This window comes from Dipteris shenzhenensis, chromosome 2 (assembly GCF_047967505.1).
Source record: "Dipteris shenzhenensis isolate YYH24624 ecotype China chromosome 2, Dip_SZ_1.0, whole genome shotgun sequence".
Taxonomy (NCBI): Eukaryota; Viridiplantae; Streptophyta; class Polypodiopsida; order Gleicheniales; family Dipteridaceae; genus Dipteris; species Dipteris shenzhenensis.
Window position 1 is genome coordinate 63,672,429 of NC_141597.1, and position 16,239 is coordinate 63,688,667.

Genomic DNA, 16,239 nt, shown 5'->3' on the forward strand with positions numbered 1-16,239 from the left:
AACGGGGAGTTGTGAGACACATATAATAGGACATGGTGAGAAATCATCTGAAGCAACTATCATCCTGTACAAGAAAATCCAGCCAGATGTTGACTTTAAGGCACTACAAAAGAAATTGGAAAGGAAGGACACAAGTATGACAGGCTTGATGGAGTACGTAGAGTACTTCCCATTTGGTTTGGAATTTGAGGTGTTGATCCCAGTGATGAATTGCTTTAGAGCACCAAGCCAATATGTGTACAGGACATTGACCCTCAGCTATGTCAGTGACTTGGTCAAGAGTTTTGCAATGAATGCACGACCTCCTGCAACATGTGCATACCTTATGCCTTACCACATAGGCACAAATACTCCGATGTGCAAGGAAGAGATAAAGGTTGAAAAGTTAAAGGAGTATAATTATTGGATTCTCATAGGGCAGCATTCGATTTATGCTGCAAGGATATTTATAACTAAAGCACATGGAGAAGCCTTCAATCAACGAAAAGGTTTCTATACACGGAGGAAGGCGAGAATTGTTGTCAATGCACTAGTTGAAGCAAGTTGTAAGATATCATCAATGGCCAACATGGAGGCACAGACCGTTTTGAAAAATCAACCATATATCGATATCTTACAACACCTAAGGGCACAGTGGATTGCATTCGGACGACCAAAGAAACCAGCCCAAGGCCTTGTCAAAGGGCATAAAGATCGACAAAGTTGGGATGTGAGTAATAAACTTTGTTTTGTATGCATTTTTTATTTCAAGAATGTTTATGGCTTTGTAAAAGAAATGATAGTAGTGTCAATTCCTTGATGTGAGAATGGCACTAGTGCCATTCTTCTAGTTACCAAGTCGGGGGGCTGAGGGGGGGGGAGGGGGCGAGGGGAACCCTGGGGAGGGAGGGGGAAGTGAAGAGGAGGAGGGGGAGGGGAATAGAGAATACACAGCAAACTAGAGATGAGCAAAATTTTCCTTCAATACTGATGTAGTACAGATGATGGCTCCGTCCACCCATGCGCTCCCACAGTGGAGCTTAGATGGCGATCTAGATAAATACTAGGTGAAGAGCTACTAGCTGGAAGATCTCTGCTGGAAGATTTGATCTGGTACAATGGACTAGGGAGATGGCCTCTTTATAGCTATGAGGGCGGTAGTCAGATCAACGTAGTAAGTGGAACCGACCAATCAACCTAGTTGATGAAGCTGACCAATCAACCTAGTCGGTGGAACCGACTACTCATCCATGGAATATTTCCTATACCATCGCCTCGAGGGCTCTCGCCGCTGACCCCCCTAGGACCCCCCAGCTGCGGGCTACCTGGCCCCCAAGCCTCGGCAAGAATAAGGGGCTCCCACACAATCACCTTTCTACCATCAACAGTCTCATTGATAGACCTCATCTGACATGCAAGTCAGGATCCATTTAGTGTCTCGGGCTCATACACGGCTTCTCCTCATATGGGGGCCTTACAACTTGAGCACCTTGGACCACTGGTGGTTACCAAGAGGGTGGGGCATTGAGCATATCTGACATCATGTCCACGCTTTTGACCTCCATCTGCCCATTTAAAGGAAGCTTGTTTTATGTCCATGCGATGTTTCTTCAGATTCCATGCTTGAATTCCAAGGGCTTTAGCTACTTTGCTATCACTATATTTTTTAAATGCTAAAGTGTTAGCAATCATGTGGAGAGCTGCTCTCTTTGCAGAGCTAACTTATAATCACTTTCTACTCTTTTCACAAGACTCAAATCATGTCTTTAGATTATCCACTATTGCCACTGATATGGACTGGCTTTGAAAATTTGTCTCATCGATAACCTCTTACATATCTGGATGTTTTATAACCTTAGACAAAATGTCAACCTTCGTTTTCAAGTCCAAGTTCTTTGTGGTATGCTTGAAGTGTCGCACAACTGTTAATGTCAAGTGTCTCATGTTCCTTTTGAAGCAATGCTATGGCAGTCTGTTGAGCGAGTTCCCTAGTGTGGCACTTCTAGTGTGGAGTTCTCCATCCTACGCACAACCATATTTCAATGGTAAATCATAAATTAATGAACAACACAAGAAGACAATACGTCAAAACATGCATGCTCAATCTTACTATATGAGAAAGTCATCTCGAGAGAGAGAGAGAGAGAGCTCTAGAGAGAAAGAGAGAGAGCTGTAGAATCACTCAAACATAATTGGTTTTTGCACCAGAGAGAACATACGGTCCAAAGTGCAGGTCTTCAATGAGAGAGAAGGGGAGAGCCAGTTTGCATAGAGAATGGAGAGAGCTGAGGAGAGAGAGAGCAATGGACCTCTAGTGAAAATGAGCAGAGATAATTGTAGGGATAGAGATAGGACTCCACGAGAAAGAAGAGAGTCGACTGTCAATGGTTTCAAACATGTGTGAGTGATTCCATGAGAGAGAAGAGAGTCAATTGAGAGTAGATTGCAGATCGCAGATTCCTCGATGTGCGGGGAAATCATCCTCGATTGAGAGTGGATTGCAGATTGCAAATCGTGGACTCCTCGATATGTGGAAATCTAATCCAACTATGAGCACCTTTTAGTACACAATTTAGTACTATATCTATGCTAGAACCTTTGCCAAAAAGAGTACTTTTTTAGACACCGTAGCATGCTTTCACCCGAGGAGAAAATATTCCACCAAATTTCAAAGAATCGAGGGATTCAATTGAATATAGAATGTCATCAACAATGATTGATCTGCTATCAAGAATGCAATTTGCACTAAGGTAAAATTATATGTCACCAATCATTTAGACATAGAAACTTCATTGATATTATCAACATCATCATTTCTTGGTGCAAGGATAGCTCTTTCTTTGAAATAATTTGAAGGCTTTGATAATGAATCATATGTTTAGTCCACAATGTCACTCATGTTCATAGAGTTGATAATAAGTAGTTTGAGGTTTGGTTGTTGCATTCTCCTCATTTTGAAGCTATCCTTCCCTAGCATTAAATAAACAAGAAGAAAAAGAATCATATGATCCATGATCAATGCCATTTGAAGTCTTACATTATTTTTCAATTGCAAAATTTTCAATTCAAACAAATCAACCCATTTGATCAAAATTTTGAAAGTAATCAATTATAAACAAAAGTTGTTCTTGCCTCACCAAGGCCTTCTATTAAAAAGACTTTACCATCATTGAAATTGCATTGACACTGAACTCAACATGCATTTTTGCACTCAAAATCAAGTGATTCAATCTTCATTATTGACTCAATTTTAATTGTTCCTTGTCATACTTGAGTTCTTCATGGAGGAATTGATTTTCTTCATCATTTAAAAATTCAATATTGGGTATGGGTAATCCAAGACTTAGATAATCTTTCAAGATTTTGTTGTCTCCTTCTGAGATAATTTCTATACCAATCAAAGCAATATTGAATGACTATATCAATGATATCACCATGATTACATAATTTTCTCATTTTATGTGAGAAATATTCAAATAGGGAATCCCTATTTGCTATCCATAAAGAAGAAGTATTGTTTCAAATACTTGTCTGAGTTGTCTCCTAGGTTGAACTTGTAAAAATTGTATGCATTGATATCATTCTTAATTCGATTGCATAAATCCTCTTGCAAAACAAGCTTCTTTGAATGTAGGATATGTAACCCCATGATATGTTCTAAGGATTCAAAGGAATTTGCACCAAGCACAACACAAAGTAGCATTCTCAAATAATAGTGCTCCCAAAGTAGCATTCCCAACAAGTAGTAGTGCTCCCAACCAAATGGGAGAACAAAACACATCTGACCAATTCTATTATGTTTTGATCAAAATTTCCTTTTAAGGACCATACCTAATGGATATGTTGAATGTGCCTCTTCATGCAATGAATTAAAATGGAACCATGTCTTAAGTGATGTCAGTTTAGTTTCTTCATCTCGAAGAACTTCATGAATCTCATCATTGTCTTTGAAAGCTACCAATTGTGAATTTGGAAGATGGACTTAGAGTCTCTGTATGTTTGGTCTTTCATCATTTTGAAGATGAACTTGGAGTCTTTGTATACTCTATTTTTTCATTCATGCAAATGGAAATTATATATTCTCTTCATTGCCTCTAAAGGAGGATATATCGTGCATTAAGATCTCAATGAATTTCATCTTTGATCACATTATTTTCCATATTTCCAACACAAAGGCATAGTAGCACAATCATGACCTTTGTAAACATACTCATTAACATACTTTATGGCTGACATAGTTGAACATACCTGTACATCTTAATGAGCATTGCATTTCAAGGACAAACTTGGATTGTATGGCACAACCCAATGCTTGTATATAGTTCTCCTCTTACTTTATCTCTTCATCCATTATTAGAGTGTTTGTATGGAGGATACCCATCACAACTTGGATTGTATGGCACGACCCGATGCTTGTATATAAATTCTCCTCTTACTTTATCCCTTCATCCATTATTAGAGTGTTTGTATGGAGGATACCCATCTCAAATTTGAATAGTTGATTCAATAATGATCTAGGATATTGTTTAGAATATTTTTCTTTTTCCTTACAATTTGAGTTTTGACTCAGCTCTCCACAAGGTCCATGAATTAATGTCATTAAGATTGTTTCATGTAAGAGAAGAGATTTTGAAGGACATGGAATTGTAGCACAAATGACCTTATCGAAGTCATGTATGTGCTTCAACTTATGTTGACTATGACATATTAATAGTATATGAGAATATAGTAATCTTCTTTTATGAAATTATATGATCTATACATAGCTCTTAACATCTCCAAAAATTACATTATAGCCAAATCATCCCATGAAATCCTTATGTTTTAGTGCAAAAACATGAGCTAGTAGTTTTGGGCAATCATTAATGGCTTGTCCTGGTAATAATTTACATTGAATCTCAAGCCATTTTGGGTTGCAAGTATATCGTATAAACAATTTTGGTTTTCCACTTGATCAACAATAGCCATTTCATCTTTGTACAACTCATACATCTAGCTTGGACCACCTATAAATGAAAGAAGAATGAATATCTCATATTGGGCAATCCCTTGTGCATATCTATTCTAAGTTTTTGCTCATTGGAACAAATTCAATTCAATCTAATTTGCTCAATGCTTGCACAAGCATCCAAACATATATTGCTACAATAACCTGCCTAATAGTATAAGACCCTCACCATCACCTTCAACTAGCTAAAATTGCATTTAAGAAATGCAATTACCAACACATGGTATGGATAGATTGTGTGAAACACTTAGTGACATTTCAATATATCATCCATCTCCATAAGGAAACAAAGAACATAATGCAAGGCCATATATTGAAGGATGTAAATTTGAAAACCTTTGTAACTCATTCTATTAGTACAAAGAATGATGTCATGATGATCTACATCTCTATCATTATTGCCAATCATAAGCATTAGTATAGTATAGGGAAAAAAAGGGGGCATGAAGAATATTAAAAAAGGACAAGGTTCTTTTGAAATATATAGTTTGAAAGAAGGGGGGATGCAAATAATCAAGATAAAGGGGGTTGGGTGGGAGGGCGAGGGGCGAGACATGAATAATTAATAGTTCTCCTTGTGTTGTGCTACTAGAAGATTGTAATGAGATTGTAATTGTGATTTCTACTTTTGTGACCCAAATCAGTTTGCAAAATTTCATTAGGCTCTTTAAGTAAAATGTCTCTAGCTTATTGAACATCATACGTGTATGGATTTACCTCATGCATCATGCATTGTAAGGATTGAATAATAGATGACTCTAATGAAGAATTATCACCATTCTATTTTGTAGCTCATGGTCAGTATCATATATATTTGTGGGACTTGAAATCGTTCCAAATCTTCATGATGATTATACATAGATTAAAGCAATGATATAAATATCCATGAATCTTAAGTGTGTATACACCTGGTTGTGTAGAAACTCTTTTATGCACCTAGAGAATTGAAGGCTAGGATGTCTTAAGCACGTATCAAACTTTGAAATTGACAACTTAATGTTTCAGTATTTCTTAAGAGACTCCATAAAAATTTGGAGGTCTTCTTAATTTGGATAACATTATCCTAAGATGAAAGCAACAAAATAATCCATATCAAGGTTTGTATTTTTTACACGATTCAATTCACCTTTCCACATCATTGCATAATATTATTAGTACTTGAATTGCCTTGATCCAATATTTTTTCATCCTACACTATTGATCAAAGCCTCAAATGTAGCATGTGAATCTTGAAATCTCATATTTAAAGCTTAAGAATAAATTAGTTCATTTGAAGTTAATTCAATGTTCTCAAATTATTGATTGAAAGAGTTTATTGATGTTCTTGGACATGTCGTAGCCTACATTACATAAAATAATTAATTAAATGAAATAAATTAAACATATCTGATATATTTTGAAACAAATATTTATATACCTCATGATATATATTATTAACATTATTTGTATGGTTATATATTTCACTAAATTTGATGGCCTTATATATTTCACTCAAATTTTGATGGTGTTCTATTAACTGATTTTGTTGTATACTATGGTCACATCGATTGTAAGCAAGTGCTCCTTTCTCTTATGATGATCTTGATCCTTTTAAAAGGTGTAGATCTCTGTGTCTGTTATTTTTTTGCAACCCTTTTTTAATTAGATCATTGGATAACGAATGCTCCATTCTTTAATAGTTTTCAACAACCTAAATTCTAATAGGGAATCATTAATGAATTGATTTTTAAAATAGAAATGTATGTTCTTAATACTTGTATTTTCTTTATAATAGAAACATAGGCATTTAAAAATGTAATTATTCCTAATGTACATTATGATTATATAAAAAAGCCAATATTTTACTAAACAAAACTTTGTATTAAAATTTAAAGATCAATATAAATATAAATATTTTTTAATGTTAATAATTAAAAGGTGTATAAATTAATAAGACTATTACCAAAAAATTACTATTTTATAGCATGAATTTTTAACTAAAAAATCAATTTTTAACTAACTTTTGTTGAAATTGAAAACTTAACAATTCCTATATTGAAACTTTAAGGTTTCAGATGGATGTGAATTTATTCAATTTTTTATAAAACTAGTAGTTGTATGATATTTTAAATAAGTTATAATAAAGAAGCGATATATTTAATGTTTAGTTAGTTTTTATTAGGTAATATTAGGTTTGAAACTGAACTAAAATACTTTAATAAATATAGATTTACTAGAAACAATTTGCAAACTTATAACATGAATCAAATCATCTTTATAAAATAAATGGTAGAACAACATTATTGTAAAAGCATCATTAAATTTTTATGAGCAATAGATTATGCTTAATAATATTTTAAATAATAAAGTATATATGATTTTATGTAAAGTAAATAACAATATATTAGATTAATATAATTTTATGTAAATAAAATCATATAAATCTAATAATCTAATGTAACATAAATAAGCAATAACATATTGTACATAAATGTATTTTTATTGATATTTTAAAGTGCTAGAAGTATCATGCTATTGTCCTTAGCCCTTTTAGTGTAGAGACAGTGATCAATCTCACTTCTTCTGAAACCTTGGGACCGAATGAGAGCATCAAACTTCTGATACCATTCTCTAGGCACTTGCTTAAGGCCATAGAGACTCTTTTTTATCTTGCAAAACAAATACTCTTTGGACCATAGAAGAGTAAGCAAGCCACAACTTGAATAGAAAAATAAGCAATTGATTAGGATGTGCCGCTCGAGATCTCAACCCATCAAGGTTTTATTTTTTTGGGAGTCTATGTGCAGATTTGGTGCTCTCACTTATCATGACTCTACATTATTGACATATTAATCTTGATTTAAGGTATAATGGCTATTTTAGGTCAACAACTTTGATCCGTTCCTTTATGACTCCTTTATAAATTCTACTCGAACAAATTTCACATGTGGCTAAAACACCATGATCATCATTTTAGTGATTTGCTTCGACTAATCCTTCCCTTCTAAGTCCTCCAACATAACCATCCCATCGTTGAAGCCCTTTGTGATTTGATAGGGCCCTACCCATGTCTGATGTGTAGGTTTTTTCCAATAAAGCATTGTGTCTCTATTTGATTACACCTTGTATCTATGGTACCGTCAGCCCAACTTTATCAATTTTGGGCAATTCATCCAATCTCTTCATGATGACTTCTTCTTGGCCACTTTTGTGCTTTGTAACCGCCTTGGAATTAGCATAAGGAATTACATGGGTACAACTGGTTCAAGGCCAACTTCTAGCCAGAATGGGATATGCATGGTTGTGTGACCTTGAATTCATTCAATAGGCCCAGAATGTTGTTTGCAATTTGTGATCCCAATCATTTAGGTGATTGTTCACCATGGAGCATTGTCTTTAGGAACTTATTCATTGCTTTGGTCTAACCATTCATACACACATAACATGCCATTTATTTCATGTATAGAATGAGGAATTCCTTCATTGCCATGTCTATGAATTGAATTGATGAAGTGAATCCCTTGGTCGGATGTGATTTCCATGGAACACCCAAATCGGTGACCATGTTCTCATACAGGAATCATGTTGTGTTGTGAGCTATGTTATTCTTGTGGGATTTCAATTTGGCCTTTTTTGTGACATATTTGGTTGCCACATGATATACTTGTTGCTTGTTGGATGCATTTCTTTGTTAAACAAACCAACAAAGTCCAATCTCCCCTTCCCATGGTAAGTTAGTTGCAATGGCATTTGATCTTGGAAAGGTTTGTCATCCAGTTTGCTGACAAGCATCACACTTGTTACAGTGCTTTGCCACATCAATATAGAATGTGCTCTGCCATAATCCTACTCTTAGGATCTTCCAAACCATGACCTCAATGGAGAAGTGAACACTAGCAACCCCTTGATGGGCTTCTTCCATTACAATTTCTCTTTGGTGCAAAAAGATGAATTGATATCCCATCCTTTATCGTGCAAGTAGCCATCTATGAGCAAGTTCTTCCATAATTCATTATGATCCTTCATCTTTCATCCTTGCTTGCATCTGTAGTGCATCCCATCAAGAGATACTACATGGCCTCTTTGTGCTTCTTTTCCTAGAATGACATTGCCAAATAGGTTGGCCTTGCGAAGACTACCATCGATCCCTTTGCTTGGTTTTGTATCTTTGGTGCAAGACAAGTAATCAAATCCATATTATGACAAACATAGGCTTGTGGATGGTCTTGAAGTTAATTTCTTGGAGTACTAGCATCCACCAAATCAAATGAGGCTTCATGATGGTCTTTTGATCAAGCATAGCAATGCTTGATTATTAACATAGAAGATGGATGGGTTGCCCAAGAGGTTGTGCCAAAATTTTTATACACTATACACCACCCCAGAGCTTCCCACTTGATCGTTGAGTAGTCCATCTTGGCCAACAAGAACATTCAACTGATGTAGTAGTTGGGAAATCTAGGCTTCCTTTAGGTTGTACCAAGATGGACTCATATTGACATCCTTAATGCATAATCATGCACTTTGAAGGATTAGTGCCTTGATTACCATGCTTGCAGAATCTAGAATGATTCGTGTCATTCCTTGTTCCATTCTAACTTCGTCTTCGCTCTTGTCAACAACTGATGAAGTAGAATAATGACTCCTACAAACTTCTTGAAAAATCATTGATAGAAGATAAAGAATTCCACTTGCTTGACTTTGCTCGACTCTTTCATATTCATGGAATCTATCTTTGATTTTTTGATCACGATGCTTTCATAGGAGATTGTGTGCCCCAAAGCATAGACACTTGTATGGGTTTAGGAAAATCAAGCCTCCCTACATCTTTGGAACACATTTCATACGCATTACAAGTGTGCTTTCTTCATGTTGTAGATTGAGAAGTCATCCAATAATATTTTGATAAATTCATTGACATACTCTTAGAAGGTCTCCATTATGAAGTGGTGAAATATCGTTGGTGCATTCCTCAAGATGATTGGCATCAGTTTGCTTGAGAATGGCCCCCATTTGAAGATGAAGGTTGTCTTCTTCTAGTACCCTTTGGCTCTAGTATGATCTGATTGTACTCACATCCCATCCATGAATGACTACATCTTGTGGCCAACTACCTTGTCTAGAGTGGTTTTCATGAGCAGTAGTAGAAATGGGTCTTTGATGTTGTGCTTGTTCATCTTTCTATAATTGATGCAGACTGGTAACTTGCAATGCTCCTTCAACATGATAACTATAAAAAACAACCAATCACTTTGGTTGACCTAGTAGGTGAGCCCAACCTGAGTAGTTGATTAAGCTTTGCCTTCACAACTTTGGCATAGTTGTGGTTGATTATGTATCATTGCTACCAAATGGGTTTCACAGCTTGAATGAGAGGGTTTTGGTGATGCATCAAACTTGGTGGGACCTCCTTAAAGTCTATGTATTCCCAAGAAAATACATCTTTGTACTCTCTAAAGAGCATTTTGACTTTGTTGAGGAATTTGTTGGGAAGATTCTTGTTAATCTGGATCAACTTTGGTTCTTCACATGATCCCACATTTCCTGGCCTGCGATGATTTGTTTGCCACTACCACTAAATTTGCTAATTCATTTTAATAGTTGTTCTTGGAATTTCCTTTCTCTTCCTTTGTATGTTTATCTCTTTGTCTTCTAGCATAATTTCATTGCTATGCATATCACATTGATCATTGTAACTGGCAAGATGTAGAGCATGAGAAGCTTCTATTAGATGTCTGAGGCATAGCCTTCTTTCACCTCAAAACATTCAGGCTTGTTGTCACTCTTGATCATGCTATTACCCATCGATATTCACACCTCTTTGCCTTCTTAGGCTATGTGAGGGTCTCCTCTCCCCAATCATGAAGCATACACGCCTCTTTGACTCACTCTTATGGTGGTCTACTATAATTTTGCCCCCTCCTCCTCTGCTCCTCTCCTCTGGTCCATCATCTCCTCCCTCAAATTTCCATATATGAACTTATAGCACTCTGCAACACCTCCTAATACTTGCTGCATTTTCCTACTACAAGTTGCTAAATCCACTCTACAATACCTACTCCACTGCAAGCTACTATATTTTCTCTACTGTACAGACTATGGTAGAGTAGGTACACTTTACTGTACCTACTATAGTAGATTAGGTATACTCTACTATAACCTACTATATTTGCTTCATTGTACCTACTACAAGTTGCTAGGTCCACTCTACTTGACCTACTCTACCACGCCCTACTACTATTTTGCAAGCTCCTTGCTCTACTTTCCTCTATTACACTTGCTACTCTTCTGCAAGCTCCTTCCTCTATTGTACCTACTCTATGGCAAGATCCTTGCTCCAATACACTACTAGAAGATCCTTTCTCCACTACACTTATGCTTCCACACCACTACTCTTCTACAAGTAATACCCTTCTACTAGAAGATCCTTGCTCTACTACAATTACTCTTCTATACCCACTATTCTTCTACTAGAAGATCCTTGCTCCACTAACTTACTCCTCTACACCCACTAATCTTTTACAAACTCCTTGCTCTACTATAGCTATAGTACTACAAGATCCTTGCTCTAATGCACTTGCTCTTTCTCTCTAATCTGTTGCAACTTCCCTCTTTAGCTCTCTCTCTCTCTCTCTCTCTCTCTCTCTCTCTCTCTTTTATTCCTTGCTTTCGTGAGCCTATTCTCTATCCCTAAAATGCCTACACTACTTTCCATCTCTATCCATCCATTACATAGTACCTTTTACAATGAGATGATTCCTCTATATCGCCACTATAACTCTCCATGGTATGCTTCCTCTTTGTTACCTCCCTTTTTGAGTAAAAAATAAGCTTGATGAAACCTTTATTATGTTGTTAATGAGTTTATATTCCACAATATGATAGGAATGCTATCAAGAATATGTATTTTAAGAGTCCTAACCACCAACATAATGTAGGCATCATTGCACTCACTACCTTGATTTAGTTACAACTCATCATTTCAATTTTTAAACCACGATTACCATCTTTAAAACCAACAAATATACAATGTGGCATTTGAACCTTTTGGTCCCTTCTTAAGTTACCCATCAATTTATTGAAAGGACCTAGCATATCATTTGGATCCTATCCATTCCAATGATAAGGATGATCATGCTACCTAGTAAGCTAAAATACAATATTGGAGCTATAGGGGCATAATAGAGCATTTAGAGATTAATATTCTGCATATTTAATATTTCTTTCTTATGTATTCCTTTCTTCACATATATATTTATTCTTTGAGTGGTTCAATTTGTAATTATTCTCCCTTTAAAATATTTAGATCCATAAATGATCCACACAAACTCAATTTCTATGAAGAAATTACTCAAATCATCACCCCACATAGCTTGACAATCTTTACACCTCCATTTTTCTTTAGTTTCTCCATACAAATGGAAGAATTTGATCAAGTCGCAGAAGGGAAAGTTGTTCCTTACAACATCTTACCCTTGAAAACACACTTTCTCACTATAGCATGAATTCGGCTCTAAGTGTCACTTGAAGACGCAAATTTGTATCATGGTAGGGAAGTGTGTTATTAGGAGTAAGATGTTCCAAGAAAAATTGTCTTTTCTACCATCCGATCAAATTCTTACATTTTTTTGAAGAAATGGTCTTTATACCTCCATTTTTCTCTCTTTCTCTATGAAAATGGACGAATTGAACGAATTACAAAAGGGAAAGTCATTCCCCACAACAAAGCAAGAACACATGCCTTTAAGTGTAAAATGTTGTGGGAGACAACTTTCCCTTCTACAAAGCAAGAAAACATGTTTTTAATGGTAAGATGTTGTGGGGAACAACTTTCCCTTGTGTGATCCAATCAAATTCTTCCATTTTCATGGAGAAATGGAGGAAAGATGAGGTGCAAAATTTTCTAGGTTGTGTGGGATGAAAGCATGTTTTGTTTCCCTTCTATGATTAGATCAAGTTCTTCCATTTTCATGGAGGAACAAAGAAAAAATGGATGTGCAGAAATTTCCAACTTGTGTGGGTGATGATCTCAATGAGTTCTTGATAGAAATGGATGTAAATAACTCTGTGAAAGTGGATAGTATGGTGATAGATATACTAACACAAGTGCACCCATCTACGATAATAATAAATTATCATGCTAACCAATGCCAATTTGTAGACAAGGCTTATTGTGGATTCCTGAGGGGTTCCTCCCTTGGAACCTAACATCCCCCACATGGTTGCTAAATACCTTCTCCCTTGAGTTTCAAATGCAACACTTTTTGGCCTTGAAAGTCGACAAAGAGTGATATTTGTATAGTCCAAATCCTAAACTATGTTTCCTATGCAAATGTGTATGATGGGATTATGGTTGTGTTTACGCTGATATTATAGCTGTTGAATTTTTATCATGAACACTTTATAAAACCATGTAGTATAGTATGTTGACTCCTTTTTTCATCATGATTACAAGCCCGAGAATATTAAATCAAATGTGAAAAAAATGACTACTTAGGAATTACCTTTTTGTTCATATGTTTGATAAACTCTCTTCGTTTGTTTGCTTCATAGTTCTTCTCACACATGCTAAATTAATTTCCCTTTGAGGTAGGCTTTTGCTTAAGATCATGTATCTCATAAGAAGTGCCATGCCTCTTCTCATTGTTGCTTGTACCTTATTACACCTTGGTGTTTTAGAGCTGTAGTGTAGGAGCAAGGAGATGTAGAGGTTTAGATCAAGAATAGGCAGAGCTTAGAGTAGAAGAAGCAGAGGTTCAAATTAGGAGTAACAAAGGTTTAGAGCAAGAGTAGCAAAGGTTTAGATCAAGAGTAGCATACATTTAGAGTAGGAATAGCAAAGATTTAGAGCAAGAGTAGCAAAGGTTCAGAGTAGGATAGCAAATGTGGAGTAGAAGCAACAGAGTGAGATTACAAATACAAAGCTTCAAAGTAAGACAACAGGTGCAAAGTTTAGAGCAGTAATCCACAGGTTTGGAGTAACAATGCAGAGGTTCAAAGCAAGAGTAGCAAAGTTTCAAAGCAAGAGAATAGGACATTAGGTGTAGAGTGTAGCAATAGATGTGCAAAGGTTCAAAGTAAGAGAGCACAGTTACAAGAAAGATGGATAGTAGGTGCAGAACAAAAGCAATAGACATGCAAAGCAAAAGCAATGGGAGACTAAATGTTTAAAATTTGAAATCCTTGGGAACCTTTAAAGTTAGATTTTGGCATGGAAATTTTTTTTTAAGAACTAAGTCCCTCTAAAATTTGTCCATCACTTTTGGGTAGCTAGTGAGTCAAATTGTGGGCTTAATCCAACTAGTTAGGCACCCTCGGACCCCACATGACTCACCTAATTAACCTTATTAGATCCTCTATTCCATTCCTCATGAGGACCTTTTAAGACCTCCTAATGAACACAATCATTCACAAGTTCACTCTATTTTCTTTCCTTTATTGATGATTTTAGTCATATGATTTGGGTATACTACTTGATGTAGAAACCATAGGATCTTGAAACGTCAAGGAATTGAGAGCCAACATTGAGGAGTTGAGAAAGAAATTGAAGACATTCTGCACCAACAAAGGGAGAGAACTTACTTCGAAAACTTAACATTTTTGTAACAAGAATGGGATCAAGAGATAGCTTACTATAGCATGCACATCCCCACAGGATGGGGTGGCTCACAGAAAGAACCATGTAATCATAGAGATGAGGTTGACAATGCTAAGGGGGAAGAAACTTCCCAAGCTCTAGTGGGGTGAGGTAGTTTATACATCACACACGTCCTAACAAAAGGGGTGGCTAAAAGAAACCACTGTGCGATCATCAAAATGGGTGACAATGTTGAGGGGGAAGAAATTTTCCGAGGCCTATGGGGTGAGGTAGTTCATATAGCTATGCACATCTCGAATAGGACTAAGACTAAGTCAAGGAGAAGGTCCCACTCAAATTGTATCACAGTAAGAAGCATGGCATCTCTCATTTGAAGATTTTAGGTTCTAAAGCATTTATGCATGTCCATAAGGGTGAAAGGAAGAAGATAGTTCTTAGAAGTCATATTTGTGGAGTATAGTGAAGTGTCAAAAGGCATATTGGCTTCTCGATCCAATAGGTCTTATAAGCCAAGACTTTGTCTTCATGGAGATGGAGCCCTAGCCAAAGGTCACAAGGCAAGAAGCTCTCCACAACCACACAAGCTATTATGACAAGGAAAGTGGTGTCTAAGTCAAAGGATTTAGAATAAGAACCACATCTAGGATTGGTGCTTGCTTAAATAGTAAGACCATATATATATTTTGCCGTTCGGGTTCTTTGTGAATTCTAGACAAGCACCCTTGAACATCACCCTTGCTTGATTGTGGTTGTAATCAACTTAAGTGATTCCTTTGAATATTAGCATTTTACAAAAGGAATTGTTCAATCTATTTTGATGATATGTTCATACTTTTGAATGTGATGAAACATGTTTCACTTTTTTTGTTAAAACCCAAGAATCTAGCAATAGACTAGAGCTTTACGAGCTAGGGAGTTGATATCAAACCCATGACCATCAAGAACTCTTAATGTTGTGGCATCCTTTAAGGCCTTCAACAAGAAACACAAAACATGTCTCCACACACTTTGTATTTATAAAAAATGGATGAACACTACTATGCATTGCACCCTATAGATACACTCTAGAGGATGATAGCCAGCATACCCCCTAGCAAATATGAAAGGCTTGTTCCTCAAAAAATCTAGGAAGTTGCATAGTGTCACACATCTATTTAAACTTACCTCATCCACACCATATTTCATACTCATGAAAGTATGATTTGGCATAATTTAGGATGGCTTTAAAATGGGACATAATGGTCATTAATGTCTTAGTCATACGCCTATCATACCTTATGTCCAACATTTACATTTCGATTGATCACAATGGTAAGATAGTCGTGCCCTATTCCAATTTTTGAGTGGACCATACGAATGGTGCTCAATTGTTAAATCATGATATGAACTTGTATACGATTGCAACCATAAAGGCCATTACCCAATTCAAATGCTTGGTTCAACCATTTGATGGCTTGAATGGGAAGAAAGCTATTCTTGACCTTCGTTATGTTAAAAGTGTCATATCTTAGGATATACCTCCACAAATCGTAATGGCCATAAACTTTTAATTGATTTTTGGGAATTGCTTATAAAGTGGTCATAGCATATGAAAATGGATCATTGGAAAATAGTTGGAACTTAAGGCATGCATAAATCAACATTTTATGCCTTGATGGAAAGTCATCCTTACTCT